Below are 27827 nucleotides of genomic sequence, written 5' to 3'. Positions count from 1 at the left end.
GTCTGTAGAATTTAATAAGCAACAATAGCTCAGTTTTACCATCGATGTTTTAACTGTCTGTTACTTTATTATTTGAACTCTGAAACACCTCATTTACTACGTCATCTATAGTGAATGTTAGTATACAACAGTTTATTTGAACCATGTGAGTGAGACTAAAAATGCAATGTACAGTATGTGTCCTGATGTGTTGTTTTTGTGACATAAAACAGAAGCTTACACAGCTCAGGTGAAACAAGCTGCTAAAACTGCACCAAACCTGTACAACAACCTCACATCTGTGTAAAGTCATTAGAAGACAGTAAATACTATTTTCTAATTTAAGGTATGACTGGTTTGATGTTGTCTTCGTTTTGTCTTCTTCAAAGTGTACAAACACTGGCCTGTATCTCGATGAATCCATTCCTTAAATCTAAACATTTCAAATTCCACATATATTTAAAATATGCTCTACATGTGGATGTGAAACCAGCCTAAGGGTAAAAATACCATGAATAAATAAGAAATAAAGTGATTTCTCAAGCTCTCGAGATAACAACACATGGACGTGCAGTAAGTGAAGGTGAAGTGTGTCTGTGAGACTGTGTTTTCATGCTGTTCAGAGAACGTATAAAATATAATATAATCAAGAATGTGAAGACTTTCTTCAGCAGACAAGGACGAGGAGAGCGTGCAGCCACCTCGTCTTTAACATCAGTCTCAGATGATTCACTGAGTCACTAAACACCAACTGAACTCTTAGTAGTGTGGAGGACTATGTCATATATTGTTTTTTGGTGATTTCATGTGCATCTGTTTGTCATTCCCTCTCAGAGATATGATTCATCAGTCTGTGTAAGAGTCTGCAAGTGGAACATTTGAGTATGATGCAGTTTTCAGACATGAACTCCTGGTAATGTCCACAAATGAAGGATCCTGGCTTTCTCCACACAGGACATTAGGACTTAATCTGGAGATTTGACTGGTGAAGGGACAGCAGAATCTCTGGAGATTGGGAGAGCTATTTCTGGTTGTTTTTATGAGCATTTTCAATTTGTTCTCAAAAAGAAACAAATTTTCCTGAATGGAAACACAAACGTCCTTCGACCTTTTGCTTTAGCTGGAAATGGCTGATAAGATGACGTCTGTGCGCCTGTATGCCATCACCTCTTATGTTATATTTATTATTACAATTATTCAAATAGTTCGCAGTGCATATTAGCTCTTAGGGAACACTTGTTGCACTATGTTACATAAATGTCTCCGTCTCCCTGAACGTCCAGCCAGACGCAAGTCAACAGTCCTTTGATTTATAGTCTATTGAAAGAAATGAGTATCAAATATTTATATTGAACTGCCAGATCTGATCCATCTGAGACAGTTCTTAGGTCCAGACGCACTAAGTTAAAGTTAAATATTTCATTTTATTGGAGAACATGGAGAACAGATGTGTTGACTCCTGTGAGCACTGGAGACAGTTTTAGACATTTCTCAAAGATTGATTTACAAGATAAGTTGAGAGCAATAACACACACACACACACACACACACACACACAAACCATCACAACTAAAAGCCTAACCTTAACCTGATATCAATTCGAACACTAAACATAAAACAACGTCTTAAACCTCAAATATCCCTGGGACAGAACGTGAGGACCGGACCAAATGTCCTCATTCCATGTGGTTTTTGTAAGTTGTTTTGGTCCTCACAAAGTGACACATACAAGAACAAACACACACACGCGCCTCCTCTCTCTACACTTAGGCCAATATGAATATTCCACTTTAGGAAAGAGTCTCATCTTACGTCAAAGGATTTACTGTTTTGAAAACGTAACATTATCTCTCTGAAAATGCAAACTGTTGCCGTTTGAAACATAGGAGCAGGTTTAGAGCCTAAAGGTGCACAAATGTAACGATCGAACCTGTGATCACAGGTTTGATCATGTGTTTAAATGCCTTTATCACATGATCTGTTAACTGCTCTCACTTTGGCCTGAGAACAATACAACAAAAATACCTGGGGAATGTTGAAAACCTGCCTAGACTTTGTCCCAGAAGATGTTCTGTTCCAAAACAGTGAGCTCTGCAGACAAGTTGTCCATCAGCCATTAAATCATGACAACAAACCCAACGAATGACATCATCTCTGAGCAGTAATGCACCCCAGGGGTAGACGGGGAGGTCAAGAGGATATGGTTATTAAAAAGAAATCACAAAACAAGGGTGAGATTTTAATCACATTAAAGGTCTATTATGCAACTTTTTTCTTTTTCCTCAAAGGAAACACTCAGGTAGAGAGTGATGTCACACACTTGTGTGTTTTGATAGCCGTCCTGGCTGTTGCATTTGAATGTTAAGACCCAGTATGTAGATATGCTGCATTTAAGTCCGCTGGTTGATGTCCATGTTCATGAAAAAAGCACATTTGAACACCCATCATATTCATTCTTACAGATTTCAAAGTGTTCTGCTTGAACACGACCGTAAACACAGGTAGTAACAAGAGAAAGTGAAGTCGTGGTATAGGTTAAAGCACAACTTTTCTTTCCTTTTTCTCTGCGGAGCTCCCCCTACAGTTTACATGTGGTACATATTTTTACGACACCACCGTAACCATCCATCCAGCCATTGTCTATCACTTTATCCTCACTGTTTATCCTCAAAAATCCCCACTGATGCTCCTTTCTCCTCTGATGTTTACTCACGTGTGGCCCCTCGGCTCTGATAGATGAACATCCAAAATAACACTATTGCTGCCTTGAGCTTTTGTGTGTGTGTGTGTGTGTGTGTGTGTGTAGTGCCGTGAAGCAATACATGTTTCTTGCAAGACCTGAGACTTTGTGAGACCTGCTGGGTGGGGGAATTGGGGCTTGTCTCCACTCCCCAAGACATTTAACCATCACAATGACTCCAAAGCTGTTAAATTAGAGTCAAAATATTGCAAAGTCCCACTTTCAAGCATCCAGCTGAAGATTCACTTCTAGAGAAACCTTGTTCTTTGGAGAAAAAAGGCTTCAGTTAAAGAAAGCGATTAGACCAGGTTAATATTGGTCTGGCACTTTTGTGATGAAGAGCTCAATAAATCTCAAAACAGCTCAAAACGTCACATTTCTACTGTCGTCATTTTGTTTTGGTCTGACAGACCTGCTCAACTTTAACTATTGGTGCTCAAGTATTGTAATGTAACTCTTAATGCAGGGTTTTCATCCTTTTCCACTCCCTTTTGCTCGCACTGAAGACCGATATGGCCGCTGAAGGACCGAGTCCATCTCCTCAAAGCTCTGTACGGGAGGATCAGTAAAGAGGGAAGCAGAGGGGAGCAGAGCAGGAGCTGTGAAGGCATCATGATGGAGGAGGAGCGTTGGGACAGACAGATGAGTTGTGTCTTGGTTGTATCTCGTGGAGCCAGCTGCTGCCAGCACACAGCTCTGATAACGAAGCCTGCTGGATAATCCTCCTCCTGCAGAAACATCCATTTATTTTCCCCTCCACATTTGTCTCTTCCTTCTCTCACTCCATATTTGTTCTGTCTTATCATCTTCATGGCTTCCATCCGTCTCTTGGTACATTCTCTCACACCCTGTTTTTCCTTTTTAACACATTTTGACCAGAATTTGGTCCAAATCCCACCTGAACACTATAATATAGGTAAACATTCATCCATCCATTATCTATCTACATCACTGACATTGGGCGAGAGGCAGGATACACCCTGGACCTGTTTTCCAAAAATAGAATTTAAAGGCTCCTAAAACAACGGTTTGTGTGTATGGACCCTAAGAGAGGAGGAGATAAATTCTTTCCATTTGGTCTCGGCTCTCGTACACTGCAATGTTTGTTTTTCTCTGCTGGATGTGGCCAAAGTCAAATGACACATTCTGTTTTTAGAGAGAAACCACATATATGCAGTAAACTAGTGCTGCGGGGAGAGGGGAGGATCCACTGCAGGTTCCTTTTCAGACAAGCCTGCCAATCATATACTGGATATAAATCTGACAATCATCAACCGTACCAATGTTTGACCTCATTTCAGTCACTAATCCACTGCAGTGTGCACCTGAAACTGTGGCATAGTATATACAAGAAGACCTCACCTGTTCATATGAAGGAAGGAGATGCTCAATGAGGGATTATAACGTCAGGGATTATGGGAATTGTTGCCTTGTTTGGTTCTTCTGGGCTTTTATGTTTTACAGGGAGAACTTCAGCAGTGAGCCGTCGTGATCCATTAGTGACAAACACAGAAACAAAAGACAACACACTCGCTCACTATAGTACTGAGTATTTCCTTCCTCAATCTGGTGTTTGACAGGAGGTTTATCCTGATAATTATAGCAGAGACAGTCGAGTGGATGATGCCTTAAAAAGTTGGGGAAAAAAATGAAAAAGGTCCATTACCTTGAAAAGAAATATGTATTTGTATGGATCAAACACTTACGCGATATAATATTAGTGTCATTAACATTCTCTCATCTCGTCTCGTCATTTTCCATCCTTCCAGCCATTGTCTACCACTTTATCCTCCAACATATAGAGACAACTGTTCACTCACACCTATTCAATTCATCTCTGTATGGAGAACCCAGAGAGAGAAAGCCCACACACACACACACACACTGCACCTGCACCACTGTGTGGCCAATCCTGTCATTGATGACACTCAAATACAGAGATGTTACATATTACACCTTTATAATCATCTTTATTGCTCTGATTGCAATTTTCCTTCTGAACAGAACCAAAGCCAATGCAATTACTGTAAGATGAGTGTTTGTCACGCTGTCCCCATCATGCAGCCGTGTTACCATCGGTTACTGCTTGTGTTAAAGACATACACACAAACTCAACCAAAAATGTAAAACACTTAAAGCATATTCTTGATCAAACCTGGCACAATCCCGAGTATCCCCACTCTCAGTGGAGATTACAACCAGCCACAAACTGAGGTTAAAGGGCAGTGATGTGAGCTGATTACATAATAAGCTGCAGCTTTGGTACATTCAACATAAGCTGAGGAAACAGAGTGTGACATCTGTGACCTGTTGCAGTCGTTATTTACGCTACACTTGTGAACATCTGTACATCTGCCCCACAGTGTCTTAAACGTTGCTGTTGATTCACTGAAGGACACATGACGAGGTGAGGTTACCGCAAATACAACATATAACATGGACGCGGTAGTTATATATATATATATACATAAATTATATAAGTCTGCACAGGCCAACATTCTGCTCAAAATGGATTTATGACAGTGATGAGGAGGAGGAGGCAGACCTCATCTTCATGCACAACATAGTTTATATGGGACCACAGAGTGACAACACCCAGCAGCAGACACCCTTCATCTGATCTGAACGCCCACAGACCCTCAGGGATTAGTTCCACTCAGACCTCAGACCTCTTCCACCCACTTGCATGTTATTTATTCATTTACATATGTTTGCTTCAAGTAAATAAAGAGTAAGCCAGAACATATTTGTCCAAACAGGACACATTATGCTCACAATCGCATTTCATGTTGTGCTGTCAGTCACACAGCACGATGAACCGATGCCACAGCAGCAAACGAAGCTGGTTTGGGTGATGCTCTCTCCCCGATTAACCCTAAAAACACACAAATAAATGTGTAACTCTGTAGGAGTACATGGCTGAATGTCATTTAAGTTCAATTCTAATTTAATGTTGTTAAATCACTACACACATAATCTCAAGGCACTTAACATCATAAAGATGAGACTTCAGTTTCAGGCTCCTGGGTTTCCACATACACACATATACAGAATCTTGACAGGATGTGGGTGTTTGTACCAACAACTGTTTATCTTTATTTAGCCAAATTCAAGCTAATATTCACTTATAACAGAACTTGTCTTTTCATTGCCTTGTTTTAACTTCAGTTTAAATATTTGAGTGGCATGTTAATAAGGATAAATAACTCATTACGTTTGAGAGTAACACTTGTATTTTTCATGTCAATAAGGACAAAGAACGTTTGATTTTTGTAAAGATTGAAATGACTGGGAGGTTTAGAGCAGTAATCTTTCACTCACGTGTGTCATAAACAGCACTGCGCTTCACTCCAGAGGCCACAATCAAACCTAAACATAGCATTTACATACTTCATGGGCTGGGCTCATGTACAGCTCTGGTTAGCGACGCCCCCTCAGTTGTGGCGTCTAAGCTTCAAAAACAAACAACAACTTTTTTGTGAGCTCTGACAGTTGGTCGACTCAAATAATATGTCAGGCCGAAAACAATGAGAAATATGAGGTGAAGAGTGAAGAGTTTCCCTCTGACTGAATGAACAGATTTATATTTATTAATTATCTCTAAATAATGACCAGATTATAATTAAGAGGGGAAACAAATATAACATGCGCATATGCTCCAGGGCCAAGATAACACAGCGTGATTGTTTGTTTCCTGTGAAATGAAAAATGAAGGAAGAGACAGAGGCAAAAAGTTGCCCTAAGTGTAGCTGGTAACCATGACCCATGACCCATGACCCTAACCATGACCTTAAAGATGTAACTGTTCAATATAAACTAATGTCTACTACAACCAAACCATTCACAGTTCACACAATGTTGCACCACACGACGAAGGAAGGAAGGAAGGAAGGAAGGAAGGAAAGAAGGAAGGAAGGAAGGAAGGAAGGAAGGAAAGAAGAAGTACACAGCACAAGTAAAGCAAGACAGCTCAGTACAGCAGCACTGTGGCTGAAAACACCAAGATGTGTCCATGAAAGTGGATCCCACCGCTAAAGCTAAACCAGGATTTCATAATAATGTATTGTAATCATGATTCGGCTTCTCCCAAATGTGATTGTGCAAACTGTGCAAAATAAGCGCTCCTTGAACCACTGCCTGACCATGTGACCTGCATGTTTCCTTCATCATGCAGCGTGTGGATGAGGTCTGGTCTAGAAACGACACATTAAAAGAGAGATTCATGACAGAAAGCTGAACAAAGCCCTGTTTGTGTCACTGATGTGAAGGACTTTAAACACAGAGGTGAAATCACACACTCCTGTGTGCTGTGATGTACAGTCACTGATTTCCTCTGTGGACTCTGGTGCAGGAGAGTGAACGATTAACAAAGCTACACGAATGTAAGTTTGGAGTCAGAAAACAATTAAAATAGACTAAAGTGGGCGTAGATTGTCTTTTTAAGTGGTAAAATGAAAGCTTTTGTTCCTCGTGTCCCCACTTGCAGCCATGTTATCCCTGAAAGAGAGCGTCAGGAGGAAGTGGGAGACAGACAGAGGAAGACGATGACATACCAAGGCTTCATCTCGCTGTTTGAGAGTCACTATATGTAGACTTCCTGTACAGTGAGCTGTGCCAGGGACCATTTCCTGTTAGTGACACAGGCCGGGGTCAGGGTTAGACTTTGTCTCAGGACAGGACTGATGAACACCACTGATGTTTGCTGCACCATCACATGAGTCTTTGTGTACCAAACTGTTATCTTGATAAAGAAGACAAACTGATATCACAGCATTAATCCAGTGTTTCATCCTCAAAACATAGACTTTCTGAGGGATGTTCCTTAAAAAGGATCATTTGGATTTTTTTAAACATATGACACCGAGAATAGAGTGGATGCAACTAGGCATGGGAATCGAGAACCGGTTCTTCTTCAGAACCGGTGCGCAGTCAATTGATTCCTCGGAACCGTTAGTATGCCTGCTTAATGATTCCGCTTATCAGTTCCGCTCGTCGCAAATGTGTCATGACGTCACACACGTGCTGCGTTGTTTTGGTTCAGAATGCAGCAAACATAGCGCTGAGGCAGAAGCGCTCTACATTTGGCCACACAGCATGCAATTCATTTGCTGCTTCCATAAAAGCTTTTCAACGTAACTCATCTCTGACTCCAGAAACTCCATCGTTGGTCGGCTCACATAATAATCAAATCTCCACAACATCGGCCAGAGTCCGGCTGGCTCAGCGGCTGCAGCAGGTTGCTTTCGTGCACCCCGAGCTTCTCCGTTCACTGAGGCAGGGAAGAATAAAATGACCGAGGCGAGGATAAACGAACGTCACCGAGCAGCCTGTGTTTTTAGTTTTTATGGCACATAATGACAGTTGGGCTTTATTTTTTTTGTCTGGACCAACTAATGTGAAAATCAGATAGTAAAGAGAGTTAATACAAACAAACACATTTGTACTTATTCCCTCACCTCACCTCAGAATCGATAAGAGAATCGATAAGAGAATCAATAAGAGAATCGATAAGAGAATCGATAAGTAAATAAGCGATATCGATAATGGAATCGGAATCGTTAAATTCTTATCAATCCCCATTCTTAGATGCAACATTGTTACTACAGTTAAGAGATCTCTGGAGATCTTGTCCCAGCTGGAGATCAGTATGTAACATCGCTCTAACAGTTTGGCACTATTTTCTGGTCCATATCACTCCACCTTGTAGCCGCACAAGTCACAAGTGGCAGTGTTTCAGCTGTTTTAGTCCGAGAGATTGAGGAAAACTAAACAAACAAACACGTCTGACTATGAAACTGATGAAGATGAACCATGTTGACAAAATCCAAGACGCAGATGAGGAATATTACCAGAGAGAGAGAGAAATCTGTCATGCTGATCAGCAGCGGTTTTATTGTTCAAATGTGTGAACATAATATATGCATGCGTGTTTGCATGTAGTTACGTGTCCCAAACTCTCCCCCAGAATCGTTTAATGATTTAACAACGTTGCATCCACTCATACAACTCAGTGTTCAAAAGTCCAAACTATCCATTTAAACTCAGCTGACAACACTAGAAATGATCAAACTTATATCAGATTGATCAATTATATATAGGCTATACTTTCCCATCATGGCAAAGCTAGTCAAGCTGAATTTTAAGAAATCTTTCCCCCAAGATCTTTAAAAATCTTTAAAAAAAAAAGGACGTATGATTGATTAAGGGTGTCATGGTGGTGCAGTGGTTCACACTAGTGCCGAATAGCAAGATGGTTCTCAGTTCACATCCTGGTTGGATAAGGACTTTTCTGTGTTGGGCTTGCACATTAAAAATTGATGTTAACTTAAAACATTACATTTTGCTTGTGATGAAGATCCACAAAAAGTGAATTGTGCATTTTCATTTGCTCATTACCACAGTATTTAAAAGTGTCATTTGCTGCCAGAACAACTTCAATCACTGCAGCTTTAAATAAAGAAAAAACACGTTCATTCACTTGAGCTTTTATGAATGAATTGCCTTGAGTTTAAAAAGAAGCTGTCAATCAATGGTCAGAGATTTGATGTTATTTTTGAAAAGTGTTCAGTTAATAAATGAGCTGCAAATCAATAAATGTAGTGACATTAAAAGTGAAAGGCTCCTGAGTTCCGCGTGCATGTTTGATATCGTCTTATATTGAAGCCACATTGGGATTTTTCCACCACACAAAGGTCATTTCTATTCATTGGTGTGAGGAATGAATCACATTCTGTTCTGAATCATTAGCTCATTGCAAGTGTAGTGTTTTTCCACAGATGAGACAAAGCCTACGGACTACGCATTAAAATGTAAATCTATGCACAGTCAGATACCAGCGTCTCGCTCGTAGCCCGACAGCACGAGTAAACACAGAGTCATTACTTTGGCACGAGACACCAAGCACTGGAGAGACGCCATTATCAGCAGGCTGCTAAATGCACCAGCTGCCCTTTCTCTGCGTCCTTTACAGACACAAAGTGGTGTGAACACACACACACACACACGCACACACACACACACACACACAGACACACACACACACACAAACAAACTGTACTGGCAGGAAAAAAGAGGCGTTCATGGACAGAATTGGAGAAAAACAGCCAAGTCACCAGGATCATATGTTGCACTTGTTGTCTCAGAAAACCGCTGCTATTTTACATTTCTGCAAACCATGCGAAATATTGCATTAGCACATTTGGTGCAAAGGAAAAAGGTTCAATTTAACCTTTTGCAAAAAACATTGAAATTGTGTAATGGTAGTTTTTAGAAAGTGGTGAAGTTTTCAAGTATTTGACAGAATAATTGTTACTTAAATGTGAAAGGAAAGGAAAGGTAGTAACTAACTCCTGTAAAAGCCGTTCACACCCGTGTTAAATGATTCTGTAATGCTTGTGCTTCATCACATTGCTTCTATGACACACATTTATCTTACGGCTGTTACAGTTGGTATCAAGGTTTTGGAGAACAACGAAGAAGGACCTGAAGTCTGTGATGAGCTAAGTTAAAGAAGAACAGAGGCAACAGCAAGACGGGCGTGTGATGTAACTTAAGTTATTTCTGTATGTTTTTATTATCTTAAACATTGATATTTAAATTAAGTATGACCTCTAATGGTCTGTATTTATAAAGCGCTTGTCTAGTCCACTCATGACCACTCAAAGCTGCTTTACTCTGCATATTTTCTAGACAGAGCCGGGAATCGAACCCACAACCTTCAAACTAAATGCTGTACCATTGAGTCAGCATGGGTACAGTGGTAACAATCACCGTAACATTATTACTGAGCTCCACGGTGCTAATGGTTTCTTCTTCCTCTGACTTTAGTAAAGTTTCCAGCATGTTTATCCCAAATCAAACACAGGTGAAGCAGAGGTGGGAAAAATAAACCCCACAGGGTGTTAATCACCTTTTTAATCACCTTTTTAAAGGATTCACCAGTGTTCAAATATCCTGGATGAACCCGTTCATTTTAGTGTGTCAGAGGCTTTAGTGCCTGCAGACCAAACATCAGTCAGGCGCTTTTTCTGCCTAAAGCTAATTCATCACACGGATGGTGTTAAAGATCATCATCACCCTCATTTCAGCCGAAAAGGGTTAAAGCTGTATCACACTGATGTGTGTGTGTGTTATTTTGGTGTATCTGTGGTGTGCACATGTGCAGCATATGATCCCGGTGACCGACCAGATACATGTGAGCTCATGTTGCTGAACCACAGTGACGTTACTTATTTACATGTCTGCAGACACATTCATCACTGTGACAGTGTTTTAAATGCTTGTGCCACATGAATGAATAAGTGAAGTAAGCGGGTGTTTGGGTGCTGCCTGATCACCACGGGGCCCACAATAGTGTGTGGAATATTTGAACATATTCAAAAGACATAGATATATTTAGATATCTAAATACTGTTGAACTTATGCTGTTTTGTTTTTATTTCGAAAGTTGAATGTTTTCAAAACCAAAGACATTAAAATGGTTTACTTGTTTAATTCAACTTCAGCGTCACCACACATAGTGCTTCACTTTGAATATGAAAGTGTAAATTAATACCAGGCTATTCCTCTAGAATATTCCTCTAGAATAGCCTAGTTTAGTTCTTTCTGAAAAGAAGTGATTTAGTTTTTGAGAAAAATAAAGACTGTTGAACCTTTTGTCCTGCCTCCTGTCTTGTCCAAGCAGTGTAATCACCGTTCCTAACAACCAGCCCCCAAATCAAATTCAGTTTAGGGCCCCATAAGGGCTTGGGCTGGCACTGTATTCCACATATAGGTGAAGGTATAAGGGCGATGATAATTGTTTTCTGGTTAAAAAACAAACAAACAAAAAAAAGCAGCTGGTTCTGCCTGAAAAGGTCAAGATCGAAGATTCCAAAGTGTTAACACAGCAAAAGGAACAAGGTCTTGACCTGGTCTCAAACTGTCCCCTGCCTCCAATACTTGACAACTATGTCACTTTATAGACGCTGTATGGAATTGTTTTGTCAGTGCGTTAAAATGTCCCTTTTTTCCATAGAGAACGCTCTAATGCAACATTATTGTGGTTTGCTGGAAAGTAAAAGAGCAACATCTCTCCGGGAGGCACCGCTGGAGAGAATTAGTGAGTAAGAAGAATGAAAACACCTTTGTTACCCTCTCTAATGACGAGCACTGCTGAGATGGCCTTGAGCGAGACGGCGCTTCCATTATCTAACAGTAACAATCTGTGGGTTTACAAGGCTGAAAATGCTCAGGCGCATTTCCATGGAGGAATACAGGCGAGATAATATCTACAATACACTGTGTGTGTGTGTGTGTGTGTGTGTGTGTGTGTGTCAGCAGAGAAACTGCAGCTCAGCGGCTCTGTGGATCACAAGGCTCGTCATTATCAGATTATTGTCTCCAGTGACAGTAGAAATTACACATCAACACATCCATGAAGGGAATACCTGCTGTCATCATCCAGACCACTGTCATCTCACACACACACACACACAGCAAAACAACTACTTTATTAAGACACTGAGCCACAGGCTGAGGTGACTCACTGTTTCTCTAACAGCTTCATTAGTCAACAGTGGAAACAGTCATTATTTCACTCTGTCTTTCCACTCACTGTTATAGTACGTTTGTGAAGAAAACACACTGATGATGAGTATGATGAGTATTTCATACGCACAACTGTGCGTGGCATGTTCCTTAAATTCCACTGAGCTTTTCCAAGCCCAAACTCCACTGCAGCCCAAGACTAACAGTGACGATGAGTTTGCTGCTGCTGCTGCTGCTGCTGCCAACAAACACTCAGAGCCACAGACGAATAATATGGCGATAAGAACGTCTGTCACAGTGTGAATATGAGAAATGAAGGTAAGTCCAATCCCCTATCGTGTACTTTAGAGCAGCTCCTTCAGACTATATATGGAAGTCCTTTAAAAAGACTCTGAAGTCTGTGTTAGAAGACAATCTACAATTCTGACCATGAACTATCTCCTGATATTGTATCTTATACTTGAAGAAATGGTCCCTGTGTACTCTTCACTGCTTCAGAAAACATTTGGGCAATAAAAAAGTAGCATATACTTAATTATGTACTTTCAGGTTCAATAATTAAGGGTTTATATTACCTAAGTTATACCTTGTGGTACATAAATGGACTCGTAATGCAGCCCTTTTTTCTGACAGTGTGGGCCAGCCCATGGCTAAATGGAAGGAGAACTTTGTCCTGTCTTTGTTTTATTGTTCTGAATGCATCTTCTTAGTCTTCTGTTAAAAAAGCACATTTAAAATGAGATGTGCTGTTGCCACAGCCATTCACAGTAATGAATATTAAACATCTGGAGCCGAGTAGAGTAAATGTTAGAGCTCCTTACATCTTTGGCCACTCCTGAGCAGGGGGACTGAACAGGGGAACCAGTGGGATGGGGGCTGAGAGCGTGCATGTTTCCAGTGGTATTCCATTGCTCAGTGGTTCCGTTGACTTTTGGCTCAGTGTTTCCCAAAGGCGTGGAGCTGGACAAGCATTCCAGACGAGTAAATACAAAGAGGCTCTTTCAACAGCAGTAATCCTCTGGTAGAGGAGTGGGAACGCTGGCCGGCTGCTGCCTCTTGGACCGCCGGACCCACACATGAGTTTACGTACACTGTGTGACCATGACGCGCCACAGTGGAGGGGAACATGTGTTTGTGGGTATGAGGCTTACACGAGTATATAGCAACACAGGCTGAACTGGAGATATGAGTTTTAGATGAGTTAGAATGTGTTATAAGTGGATAATGAGAAGTACCAATCTGAATACTTAGATATTCTTCAGTGATCTCCTTTTCCAACATGGGAAACCAGAAACCAGAGCTGTAAAATATGCTGTTAGTAAGATAACATTAAGTATTTAACTACAAATAATAACATCTGTTGCTGAACAGCTTAAAATGTGCATTGATGACTAGTGAGTACTAGTGAGCTGTACTTTAATATTACTTCATGACCCAAAGCAACTGAAGCAATACTTTCTGCTCTTCACGTGTTTCATGACAGCTTCACAAATGAAGAGTCACTGAATTCATCTGTTCTGTACCAAACTTAATCCACACGGGAAAAGTCTAGGGGGTCACTGTGAGGTGACCTCTAGTGGGCGTACTTATTATGACAGAATCAGAAGGAGATGATGTATAATATCCTAATATAAGATTTGATGAGTCCACTACAACATCTGTGGGGAAATTATCATCTCAACATACTGTATGTGCATTTCCTACTTTCCTACTTTAATTGGTCTACATACAGTATGGTACATGCACCAAGTAACCATAACTGAAATGCTTACTTTACATATTTTATGTTAAAAGCATTAACTTGCTTCGAGTAAAAAAAAACAAAAAAAACCAATAATTTATGTCTATTTCACTGGAGGTAACTCAGATAGTGACGCATATGTGGCTTATAATCAGCTACGACATTATTGATCAGACACAGCAAATAGTACAGGAAGTAAATATGGATCTGGTCTGACTTGAGCAGCACTGTTTATGACGAACATATATATATTTATATTAGCTATTTAATAGAAAGGTTGACAACATAAAGTCTGTCACTTTAAATGAGTTCACACACGTGTGTGTATGAGTCCTGTGGAGCTGGTTTAATAATGAGCTAACATCATCCTGTTTGTCCACACAAACACATGTTTCTGTCCTGAGGGAGCAACTTTAATGTGACGCACAGTCAACACACACACACACACACACACACACACAAACACATGTTTCTGTCCTGAGGGAGCAACTTTAATGTGACGCACAGTCAACACACACACACACACACACGCACACACACAAACACATGTTTCTGTCCTGAGGGAGCAACTTTAATGTGACGCACACACACGCACACACACGCACACGCACACGCACACATACACACACACACACACAAACACATGTTTCTGTCCTGAGGGAGCAACTTTAATGTGACGCACACACACACGCACACGCACACGCACACGCACACACACACGCACACACACGTAATCTTAAATTAACCACAATTCAAATCTTAGCCGTAAACATGACCAGTTACTTAGAATGAGGTTCTGCCTCATTACAACCAGGTCTTCATCTCCATGAGGACTACTGGTCCTGACAAGGTCTGTGTTTATGCCAGAAAAGGTAAGGGTTAGTGCGCGCACACAAGCACACACACACACACACACACTGTAGTGTCACTCACCCTCCTCTCCCTCTCTCTGCTGTTTGATGCTCTCCTTCACAACTTTAATCTCATTCAGGGCTGATCTTCAGACTCCATCATTCGTCCACACAATAATCCCGTCATCTTAGTCACATGAAGGAATGACTGTTGGTGTTGTTGGTAAACTTTGAGAGAAGGGAGTGGAGGCAGTGGTGGGGAGGGAAGGGAAGGGAAATGGGAGGGGGGGAGGCTGGAGACAGTGTGGGATATCCCTCTGAATCATGGAAAATTATCCAAGGAGCAGACAATCTCTCTCTCTCTCTCTCTCTCTCTCTCTGTGTGTGTGTGTGTGTGTGTTGTCCCATCATTCACAGGACAAGCAGCAGCTTCTGGAAACAATGAGTGAGTTTCCCTGTACTGTAGGTCAGTGTGTGGAAAACACACTGTCTTTATTCAACCTTCTCTGTGGTGTCACTGCTGCTGATGCACGTTCACTCAATACTTGAGCAGTGGATCGCTTTTCAGTCGTTTCATTTGATTTATTTCTTTATATGTTTGTTTTATTATGTGAAGAACGATGAATCAGACAAAGGATACATTATGTGAGAAATGTATTAAGAAACACATGACCACAATTATTATTTACAAAGATCTGATATTCATCCAGCACTGTGTGTGTGTGTGTGTGTGTGTGCGTGTGTGTGTGCGTGTGTGTTTCCAAATAGGCCAGGTGAAGATGAGAAGCTGCACATAAACAAACACCATGAGATCATCTTTACCAGACTGCTGCCTCTGCCAAATCCCTCGTTACTATGGCAACTCCCTGGGGAAAACACTGTGAAGTGTGTGTGTGTGTGTGTACATTTGATTAAATGCCGCTTCAGTCAACAGTGGACAGACAGTGCTGTATGTGCGGGTTTTTTAGCGTGTATATTTGGATTCACATCTATTTTACCGTGCCTCACAATGATCAGGGGCTTTTTGAGGGTGTTATGGCTAGAATTTGGGACAAGGTTAGGGTAAGGGACTCGGGAATACATTATGTCTACGAGTGTCCGCACTAAGAATGCTGTGCATGAATGTGTGTGTCCATGTCTCTGTAAAAGGCTGTGAGGACTAACTTTGTGAGGACATTTTGGCTGGTCCTCGCCACTTTCAAAGGCTTTTTGGGGTTAGATTATGGGTTAGGATTAGGTGTGATGGTTGAGGTGCTGCTGCTGCTGTTGCTGCTGTTGCTGCTGCATCAAAGTCAAATACAATGATGGAAGGAAATGAAATCCTCTTTTACAGATGAAATGCATTCTGATTGGCTGTGACTGTGTGTGAGTGAGAAAATTAGCAGCAACAGCAGCAGCAGTTAGAGGCAGGGAGGATTCTACAGCTGTTTACGTGAATGAATAATACGTGTAGTGAGACCTCTGAGAGGACAGTTTAACCTCTCTGTGACCTTCAGTGACCTCATCCTCACTGTACTTCACAGTTCTCATCAAGAATGAGAAAGAAGATGTTTATTGTCGGAACAGTTAACCATCAACAAACGGTTAGACTATAAAGTATCTCAAAATATAAGCTATGAAATGCAAAATATTATACAGTTGAGAATAAAATAGAAATAGAAAAAAAGATTTAAATATAAGAACAAAGTTTAAGCTGTTTTAACAAATCTTGTTTTTAAATGTATTTGTTTACATAACTGTACAGTATTATATTATTATTATTATTATTATTATATTCATCATCAGTCCTACACACTCAAAAACAAGTGTTTCTGTACCTGAAAGTTCCCTCACGAGTAGAATATTGTGTGTTTGCAGATGACAGATTTCTATCCTTTGACTATCAGAGGGAAACAACGTGAATGAAATCAAGTGAAGCAACATATTTGTATCAAAGGTACAGACGTACATATTCCTTTTAAAATATAAAAGAAATATCCTTTTATAAAGATGTTTGCATGTTGTTTTTACTACACAAATGAGGTTTTTATTCATGCAAAAAAAATGGGTAAAAATATAAACATCATGTGGACGATTATTGTCCATTTTGTGAATGGTACCCTGGGTAACGCTGCTAACGTGTTAGTGCACCTCAGCTCGTGTACACTGCTGACGACTTCTGTTTCCTGAAAGCAGTTCACAGCTGTTGCAGTGATCGACACTCATGAGAACTGTGACACTCAACAGAAGCAGCAACGGTGTAACATGACGTCCGTGAGCTGAAATCCACTGAAAACAGAGCTGAGAGAAATGAGCTCTTTTAATGACATTAAAATAAAACAATGACGTATGTTTTAGCACATTTGCTTAACCATTATTGTCAATAAATAGTTAAAGGCCTCTAATTTGTTTCTGCAACTACACCACCTCTATCATCAAATATCAATATAATATGTAATATCAAAGTGGAAAGTATCCCTGTCAGTCGAGTGCAAAGTTTGGGTTTGTTAGATTAAGCACAGTCACTTATTAGCATATAAAATACACTTCATTTAGAGGACAATTACCTCTCAGACTCTAAACTGCTGTTGTATTTATGAAGCTCTAAAGCTAAGTGGCTGTGTTTTTACAACCAACAACCGTCAGCTCGTCATTTATCTCTATAAAAACTGAACTGATAGACACATTACACTCCTCTGGTGGTAAATAAAGAACACTAGGCTGGAAAAACAAAAGAAAGTGTCTGTTCAAGGTCATCAGGATGAGTCATAACAGCCAGAACATGCAGGAGGGATTCAGCTTCACACCCAACACGGGGCGGCCAGTACGAGACTGGGACTGGGTAGATGTAGGGTGAGAGGGTGAGGGTGAGAGGGAGGGGGGGAGGGCAGTAGATAGAGTCTCTCTGTGCTCGCCTGATTGTGCTCTTCACAGAATGAGCTCACATAACAAAGGATTTATTATCACTGACTAGAGAGTTGCTGCAGTCTGGGAACTTCACACAGGCGTTCTCTCTGCCAGGCGCCCGAAAAATGTGGCCCGATTCTGCTTTGGTTGGGAGGTTCAAACAACAACAGACCCTCTCTCACTCTCTCTCACTCTCTCTCTCCTCTGGCCCATAAAGCAGCCTGTGTTTCAGGGGGTGAGAAGACCGAGGATCTAACGTGCCAGTGAGAGAACGCTGCCTCTCACTTTGCTGGTATTCACACTGTTTATGACTGTTTCCCTCCATTTACATGGAGTGATAAAACTTACTCACACACTCACACACTTTCAAAAGGATTGTTATTGATATTCATGTGTGTTTCCATCCACTGCTGTGGAGCAAATATTAGGATAAGACGGATAAGAAGGCACAACATGGTGACATAAACAAATACTACCTGTTGATACATGGTGTCAGACTTTTATTGTAGTAATATTTGCTTCTTAAACTAAGTCGGTGAATGTCCAGAAGCTGCAGTGGCCTGTCACTGACACCATCTCTTTACTTTAACATGATCCTTTATTCACTAAATCTGTTTCCAGTGCATGTGTTTGTATTTCACTTTTATCAACGTGACAACTTTTCAAGCATGAAAACGTCCGGTCGATATTCTACCATTCTAAAAAAAACATGTGTGTCCTCAGCTGCTATTTGCTAAGGTTTTTAGCTGCTGCTGCTGCTGCTGCTGCTGCTGCTGCTGCTGCTGTGAAAGAACCAAAACAATGAGCAGCAAGACAATCAAACACTGAGTGTTCTTGAGCTGAAGGTCTTTATTCTCTGCAGGTCTGACTCTATACCAGTGGCGTCCATTCTCAGGGTCGTTGCAACTGGGTAAGCAAGGGAGGGAACTGCCTGGGGCCCCGAACTAAGAGAGAGCCCACAGAAGCATTACATGGGTCAGTAGCAATGACAATTTAATAAAAAAACAGAAGAAGAATTAGAAGGTCGACTAGGAAACAACACTTACACAGAGACCCTTGTCACTACAGCTTGCTATCGAAAGCTTAATAGTATCAGAGCATCAATGTATAAACCTTGCAGCCCACTTATTTAAGCTTTAAGGAAAAATTTTAACCAAAAATGAATCACTTTGGTTTGATATAGGCCCTCCAATCACTTAGCCTGGGGGCCCTGCATGTCCCACCACACTGACTCATGCTTTGGAGTGAAGACTCCAGCTGACAAACACAGTATGGTGCTATTGTGTCTGCGCTGCTGATAAACCTGAGACACACTGAGAAGAAAACATCACAAAGATCCTTCACAGGACACGATACAAGGCCGTGAGTCATTATCATCACAACGTGACACCAACGCAAACTGCAAATCATCTGCTGCTTTGAAATATAAGTTCACTTAGTTTACCACACACACACACACACACACACACATACACATAACCTCAGCTGCCAATCTGAGAAGGAAAGTGTGAAGCTCCAGCTTTACCTGACACGGTGGTGGGTGGCGTGTGGTTGGACAGTCCAGTAAAAGCACAGGACTACACAAACACAGGGGTGCTGCTCATGAAGACAGGACGACACTGCTGCTGCTCACACAGTCTCATCCACAGGAATCCAAACAGGTGGCTCCCGCTCTCTCACATTCACACTCTCTATCTCTGTCCCGCTCACAAACTTGTTTAAAGCCATGTGGTCGACACTGCTGACACACACCATCTGGCTGCTGCTGCTGCTGCTGCTGGTCCCCTCCCTCCCTCTCCCTCCCTCTCCCTCTCTCTCGCTCAGCCTTCCTGCCTGGTCAGCCTCACCCTAACACGGGTACAGTACACAAGGCGTTCATTCTTCTGGATAAAGAAATCCTGTGTAACTCCCAGAAATGTTCACCTTAAACCAGAGCCTCTGCTACACAGGCAGCTGCTGAGCAGGAGCTGGAAACAGTGACGGGCTGAGAACAGACTTTTATTCTGCGAGACTGAGGTCGCACTTATTCTGAAACCCATGTTTACCACATGTTTACTCCTAACACTGTATACACTGAATACACTCAAACACAGGCTGTGGACAGAATGGTTGTCCTTCAAATACAGACAAATCTCATCAGGGACATCAAATGTCAGAGGTCAGACTTCAGTTTGACTCACAATTGTAGTACAGTGTCAGGATCTTAAAGAGATAATTCAGGTTTTTCTGTGGATTTACTGATATTTGTACTCCACTCCAACTGGTCAAAGTCAAAAACAGATTAATCCCAGGTATAAACAGGATTTTAGGACCAGTAGGAATGTGCTCACTCCCGCTGTCTCGCACTTTCTGGCTGTTTAATCGGCTTTAGTGGAAGAGAATGTAGAAAACACTAATTTATTCTAGTTTCATTGTGATATTTCCATCACAACGCTATGATGCACGTTCATCTTCCAGCTGTTAGCTGTGAGTGTTTTGAGCAAACCTTCATATTTACAACTGGGCACAGGTTTCAATATTTAGTTTCCATTCATTCATTCATTCACCTCTTTATCCTCCAGCAGAGGGTTACTGTGCCAATCTCAGCTGACATAGGGCGGTGGGCGGGGTCTGGACAGTTCACCAGTCCATCACAGGGCCACATAGAGACAAACAACCATTCTATGGAAGTAAATCTGTGCCATCTGAGTTTGAATTCAAATTTCTAACACTGAATTTTTTTGCATAGAAATTAGACTTTGAATTTTAAAAAACATCAAATTTCAAGCACTGATTTTTTTTTTGCCTTTGATTTTTTTTCAAAGTTGAAATAAATTCATTTGCAAAAAATTCAACGTCTCAAAAAATTCAGTTGCAAAAAATTTGATGTCGCAAACAATTCAGTCGCAAAAAATTCAGTTGCAAATACGTCAGTCAATATCCGGGTCACCAGAGAGAAGCAATCGATCCCTGTCTCAATTCATCCAACACCAAGCCAATCATTTATTGAACAATATCTACACTGCGCTTTTAATGAGGGGGCGTTCATGAAAATTGTGTTAGCTAGTTTTGTGAGCATGGTTTACTCTCGCGAACATTACTTACAGTTCTGAGGCAGAAAACTGTAGTTCAGTGTAGATATTGTTCAATAAATCATGTTAATGTGCAACGTGTCGACTAATATCTATTACTTAATGAAACGACCACAAACGGTAAATAAAGAGTAAATACACTCACCGAAGCGCCATCTTTCCTGTTAGTTGACATCGCTGACTGACAGCATTCCCGTGTTGGTGTCACATGACCAATGGAGCGTAAGTCGATTGGCTTGGTGTTGGATGAATTGATACAGGGATCGATTGCTTCTCTCTGGTGACCCGGATATTGACTGACGTTTTTGCAACTGAATTTTTTTGAACTTTGAAAAAAAATCAAAGGCAAAAAAAAATCAGTGCTTGAAATTTGATGGTTTTTAAAATTCAAAGTCTAATTTCGATGCAAAAAAATTCAGTGTTAGAAATTCAAATTCAAACTCAGATGGCACAGATTTACTTCCATACAATTCTAACTCCATTGTAGGTCAATGTGATTTAGTTTTATTTTTCACCTGAAGAAAGAAGCAGCTGTCCCTCCACAAAACACTGGCTTGTGACTCGAGAGGGCATTATTGACATTATTGAACAATAATTTAATAATTATCATCAAGCATAATCCAAGGATAGAGAGTAAGAATTCTATATATACATTTATACAGAAAGTAAAAGTACTAAAGTTTTCAGTATTGATGGCAAAACTATTCAAATCATGAACACAAAAAGCAACAGCTTCCAAATTCTGTCAAAAACTAAATCTAAGAGAAAAACATCATCATTCAAAAAGCTTTTAGTGAAAACAACAAAGTCGGTTTTATCATAACAAATGAAGTTAATGTACACTTTGTGTGCTGGGATGATTAACAGCGAGTTTAAGAGATTAACAGATGGACAGTTTGCCTCAGATCATCTGTCACATATGAAACGTGTGTGTTCAAGTGCAACATAGTGACACCACACGTCACTAAGATTGAAATTTAAAAACCAAATCTTGGATGAGTGAGCTTGTTTTGCAACTGTAGAAACACACACACACACACACACACACACACACACAAACTCAACCCAACAGCAACCAAACAATGTCATGATCTGTCACTTCTGTTAAGTATCTTGTTTTGTTTCTCCCTTCATGTTCCATGTCTTGTCTTCCTGTTTTATTTTGAAATCACTCACCCTTGTCTCTGTTTCAGGTTCCTGTCTACCCCGCCCCCTTCCTTGTCTGCGTGCACCTGATCCCTGATTGTGTCTACCACACCTGCATCCTATCACTCCCTAATCAGGCACTGCTTATATTCCCCTCTGTGTCTTGTCTCGTTGCCAGTTCGTTGTAGTTCATAGCTCACGTTCCAGCACTCTTGAGTCACAGCCATAGTCTACGCGTGTTTTTGAACCTTGCCTGCCTTTTTTGACCTTGCCTTTTTGCCTGACGTTTTTGTACCTCTGCCTGATCTCTTTGACCTTCCGTGTACCGAACCTCTGCCTGGAATTAAACTCTGTTACTGACTGATTCGTGTTCTGAGTCCTGCATTTGAGTCCCTTGTTCTGCTCAGCCATAGTTCATGATAAACAAACTCAGCCTGTACTACAGGATTTTCAAATCAAACTTGTATTTAAAAAATAAATTAAAAAAATGGGAACTTTGTTTTTAAATGTTTTAATCCTGAGAAAGCAAAGATTAAACAATCCAGTCAAGACACAGGACCACTCACTTAACAATTTCACAAAGGAGAGTCCAAGGATTTGGGATCTCACAGAAACTTGTATGATTTAACTTGACTTCAGAATACAAACAGACATGGAGGTGGACTGTTGGCGTCGTCAGCTAATAGCTGGTGTGTGTGTGTGTGTGTGTGTGTGTGTGTGTGTGTGTGTGTGTGTGTGTGTGTGTGTGTGTGTGTGTGTGTGTGTGTGTGTGTGTGTGTGCGCGCGCTGAGAAACACAAAACTGTAGATGAAGTCATGGCTGAGAAGACGGAATCAACTTGGCTTGTACATCACTGTTCTAACTCGTTCTCTGTGGTTATTACATTACATTACATGTCATTTAGCAGACGCTTCTATCCAAAGCGACTTACAATGGAATTGAGTACAATCAGCCAGGGGTGGAGTCAAACTTGCGACCATTGCGACCATCATGTCTTTCGGACACAAGGTACCGGTCTTAACCACTGAGCCACTCCACCCCACGGGTATCTGCTCAGTCGCTGTTCAGTCGTAAACATCAAACATGTTTAATACTTACAATTTGAAATCGGGAAGACACTGATGCGTCCAATGAGAGATCACATCTGTTAACCCCTCACACTACAGGATCATTTGGCCGGATAATCTGTTCAAATCAGTCAGCACGGTTGTTTCTTCTCCTCTAATGTGGGTCAGGCTTGACTACCAGGTGGCAGTCAATCCCCCACATGATGACCACATGAACAGGACAACAGGACACCTGTGGTGTCATAACACCAGTGATCCTGCCAACTGCAGTTTTATAATAAAGTAAGAAAAACTCATTAGATGAAAAACTCACTGTCACAAAGTTAAAAAAAGAGGCATGTTCCTTTTATGTGGCCAGATACATACTTTTGTTCTCACTGCAACTACATTGTAAATGACGTCCTGGAAACAACAAACAAACAAACAAAAGAACATCTGGTTCTTGAATCATAGTTTATAGTTAGAGTTTGTTAATAGAGACCTGACAGATTTAAAGCTGTAGTATGTAACCTTAAAATAAAAACAAGCTCAACTCAGTATAGCAGTGAGTGCGTTTACATGCATGTTAAAAGTCCGATTTTAGTCAGACTATGGACAATAATTTGGTTTTTGTAATGTTATGTAAACACGTTAGTCCAACTAAAATCAAGCTAGTCTTAGTTGGACTAACATACCTGAATCCTAGTCTGATTACTCCTGTATGTATACACTTAGTTGGACTGGAGTTGGACCAAAAGAAGAAGAAGGAGGAGGAGGAGACGGAAAAGAAAATACAACATGATGGCGTCGGCGAGAGCGAGAGCTACAGAGAAGATCCACTTACGGGCTGACGAAGAGACGAGATAGCAGGTAGGAAACACGCGGAACTACAGCGTGATCTATCTCATCGTCCTCATCTTGCTGTTGGCTGTTTGTTTTTCTGAGATGCCAGCTGACTGTAGACGATACAGAAGATAAACACACATGTTCAGACAGTCGCACAAATACTTTCCATCTGCGATATCACAGAACCCAAACTGCATCTGAAACTACTGTGTATGTTTGTGTGTCAATGCACTTTGCACATTCCTAGGATTTATAATGATTTATGTGCAGCACACTCATCTGTCAGCCCTAAAATCACACAGCTGTCCCAGAAAAACAACATACACACAACTATGTTTGACCATGTTTAATTATGACGTGGTTATGGCAGCTGTTAAGAGATCGTCTCTGTGGATGTTTGGAATATATGTCCATGCTGTTAATCATTACTCAGATATCTGCCTGTCAACATTCCTTGTCTTGGTCACTGTGCTCTGGAAACAGGCTCTGCCTCCCACCATGAACAACTACTCACTGAGGCGACTGCCACACACCTGGAGCTGAAAGGCAAACTCTGTGTCAGCTATAAAATCCTGTACAGCAGTCATGCCCAAGCTCTGGGCCAGGACCCACAAATGGGTCGCAATAGATTTATTTAGGCTCAGAATAAAATAAATCTGATGAATTTTTTTCAAGCCTTTAATTTATGATAAACTGCCTAAAATGAATTTATGACTCATTTATCAAACTCTTAGAAATGGCTAGTTTCCCTATTCAAATGACTTTCTGTTACAGAAATGAACGTAGAACGTAAAAGGACTTTAATGTCGGGAATTTACGACTTCATTCTTGTAAATTCACGACTTTAATCTCGTAAATGTATTACTTTTATCTCGTAAATTAAGATTTATTCTCGAAGTCTGTGAATAATTTTTCCCTCAATGTGGCCCTAATACTAAGTGAAAAGTCAAAAATCTAAAATGTGGTGCCTGTGATTCACATTGGCTCACGTTGGTTTGTCACGTTTCAAAAGTGAGCGCCCTTATAAAACGTTTGGGAAACAATGGAAACACACACTGATAACAGTGAAATGCAATGAGCTGATGAACACTACACTCGTATTTACTCTGTTCTCATCTGATCTGACCAATAATAAAAGCTTCTACACAATCTGTACAATTTCACCAACATTTTGTCTATATTTTTGTTCTCTCAACATGAAGCAATTTGTTAACTGGGAAAAAAAAGTGAAATAAACCAAATATCTTAAAATCATAACAAGAAAACGTGTGATTATGTGTGGAAAACGTGTGTAAGAGTGTGCACTTTCAGTTGTGTGAGTCACTAAGTCAGAGTGAATTGAAATAGAAATACGGTGACAGTGCAGTGTGTAACTTTTCTTGAGACATACATCCATCCATTCTCAAAACATGGCTGCCAGAGGGGTCACAAGGATAATCAAGTTTTATCCATTTAACAAAAGTCTCACATAATAAAATCTATGGTGTCTTAAGAATATGGTTGCCACTTTATCTTGCCACAAACCTTTTCTGACACATTCTCATTCTAAACCACTCACTTCCTGTACCAAAGTCCATAGAGACAATCAGTGATTTTACACCGTAGCATACAGTAGTTATTGGTCAACTGTTGCCAGCATCAGTCACTTCAAATGTGTTATTTTGTGACTTTAGTGTTTGTACACTTAAGTGACACTAACTTAACTTAAAGAGGCAGCAGCTGCTGTGTCTCGACTTTGGTTATTTTTCAGCAAGAGAGAGAGAGAGAGACTACATGTTTCACACAGCGAGGCCAGCAATGGCAATGTGTCAATTACTCATACAAAAAACTAGGGATGTCCTGATCCGATATCGGTCTGATATCAGCCAAAATATGAGTATCGGATTATATCGGACTGCCTCTAAAATCTCCCGATATAAGCGCTCTGATACAAGCAGTTCATTCCGCTCCAGCACTTCTATCCAACAGTGTGTGTGTGCTACTGAAATAGCAGTAGCACACACACTTCTTAGAAGTTAAACATTTTTCTTTAACCTCTGAAATCACAGTCTACGTAGCCGCACAGCGAGCGCGAGCTAGCCGTTAGCACCACGCTAGCTCATACTGAGACGAGCTGCTAAAACAACATTATTCCATAAACCAGCGCCACCTGTCGACTTTCAACAGCCTCCGTTCGTTAATTATAGCCCAAAAACCAGCCACGACAAGAGCTTTGTGTGTTTTAAATGTGTCCTGAAGCTCCACACACGGAGCTAAGTACGTCTGCGGGGTCGGTCGTCGGGCTCCGAGTTTACCTGCGGTACGAGTCACTCACCCTGTGTGGGTTGGGCTAATCCAAAATAGTGAAAACAAGGGGGGTGTTCTCTGAAGACACGCTGTTACCTGTGAAACACGGCTGCTCTGAAAACACCCCCATTAACACTTGGTACTTTCCTCCTGATGAAATTAACCATAGACTGTATGAAATTAACATGGTAAAAAAATCCAGTATTCATATGTTGAAGGTTAAATTTGATGAAACGCATTGGTTAATAATAAAAGGGTCAGTTTTTCTCAAACATCTGTTGCTGACTATTGTTATCTGTTTAAGTAATATCGCTTGATCAAGCCTATTCTAACATTCCACACTACAAATAAAGTAAAGTATGTATGATTTGTGCTGATATCGTATCAGATCGATATCGGTATCGGTATCGGCCAATACTCAAGGCTGCAATATCGGTATCGTATCGGAAGTGAAAAGTTGTATCAGGACATCCCTACTAAAAACCCTGAACTATCAATTTAATGTCTTATTAAAATCAATTTAGAATAATTTATTTTCTCATATAACAGTTATTATATTAAAAAGAACACATTTGAATGTTTACATGCATGCATTCGCCGGCGCTCCTTGTCTTTGTGGGTTTTTTATACTGACTGTGGCGCACTTTGAATTGCCTTGCAGTTAAAACGTGCTTTTGCTTTGTCGTATCGCCACCAAGTGTCTGTCAGGAGCATAGCATGAAGCCCTGACATTAAAATGTATCATCACATTGCCTTTGAACCTCGTTCACGCACATGCATTCTCCTCCATCCACACATGAAAACACGACAAGTCAAAACCTCTGCAGGGTTTTTAAGTCACCACGGTGTCATTCAAACATTCTTATAGTACCATGGTTCTCAAACTGTGGTCCTTGGAGGAAAACTGTACATATATATATATATACTGTATATACCAGGGGATGTGATCAGAGTGGAGCTGAGGAATTTTTGTGTGTTGAAAATGAAACAAATGTCACTATACCAGTGTGTGAAGTATATGTGAGGAAGAGGAGGATGACGAGAGAGCAAATGATCTGCCTCCTGTGAAAAGTCTGTAGCTGACTTCGCTCCACTGTATTTCAACGTTGGTGATAAAATGCTGTTACTTCGAGAGCTCAGTGTGTTCTCAGGCGGTTGTTGGTATAAAAAGTGTATATTTTCACCTGCAGCTTTAAAGTGCTGCAGACTGTTGTGCAGTCATCACATCATTTATTTGTAGTAGAAGCTCGAAATAAAAACTTCTCTCTCGGAGCTGAATAATTGCACGATTGCCTTGAGCAGCTTTAATATGCATGCAGTGAATTTACAAAAAAAAAGAGACGTGAAGTGCAAGGAGGAGCTGAAATTGTATTTTAAATTCAAAGGCAAACGATAGCCGCTGTGGCACCAAGCCTGCAGAGCCACCAGGTAACCACAAGTCACTGGGGGTCAAAGGTTAATTTCTGCTCTCATGCATCTCTACGCACATACACACACCCTCACACTTAGTACAAACAGGCGTCTGAGACAGTAAAAGCTCCCTCTGCTTTCATCTTTAATGAAAAGCACATTTGGTTTCGGCTCCCCTCTTCCCCTGTGCAGCAGCAGCAGCAGCAGCAGCAGCAGCAGCAGCAGCAGCAGCAGCAGCAGCAGCAGCAGCAGCAGCCCACGCACGCAGCCATTCAAATCCTCACGCCTTTATAGAAA

At 40.9% G+C, this 27827-nt stretch overlaps 1 protein-coding gene across 3 annotated transcripts in view; it reads right to left on the bottom strand.

Annotated features, from left to right (window-relative positions):
* Positions 1–27827, bottom strand: part of phldb1b (pleckstrin homology-like domain, family B, member 1b) — a 121520-nt gene that overhangs the window by 89613 nt on the left and 4080 nt on the right. The window contains exon 1 of one of the 3 annotated variants that reach the window (XM_058634210.1): positions 19251–19463. The exons of 1 other annotated variant lie outside the window; for it this stretch is intronic. The gene's annotated coding sequence lies outside the window, so the exon portion shown is untranslated. Of the gene's footprint in view, positions 1–14921; positions 15020–19250; positions 19464–27827 lie in introns of those variants that run through there. One more of the 3 variants, XM_058634211.1, reaches the window with a different exon arrangement.

Source organism: Solea solea, chromosome 7 (genome assembly GCF_958295425.1).
Source record: "Solea solea chromosome 7, fSolSol10.1, whole genome shotgun sequence".
NCBI classification, from domain to species: Eukaryota; Metazoa; Chordata; class Actinopteri; order Pleuronectiformes; family Soleidae; genus Solea; species Solea solea.
This window is presented reverse-complemented; position numbering and strand designations above follow the sequence as displayed.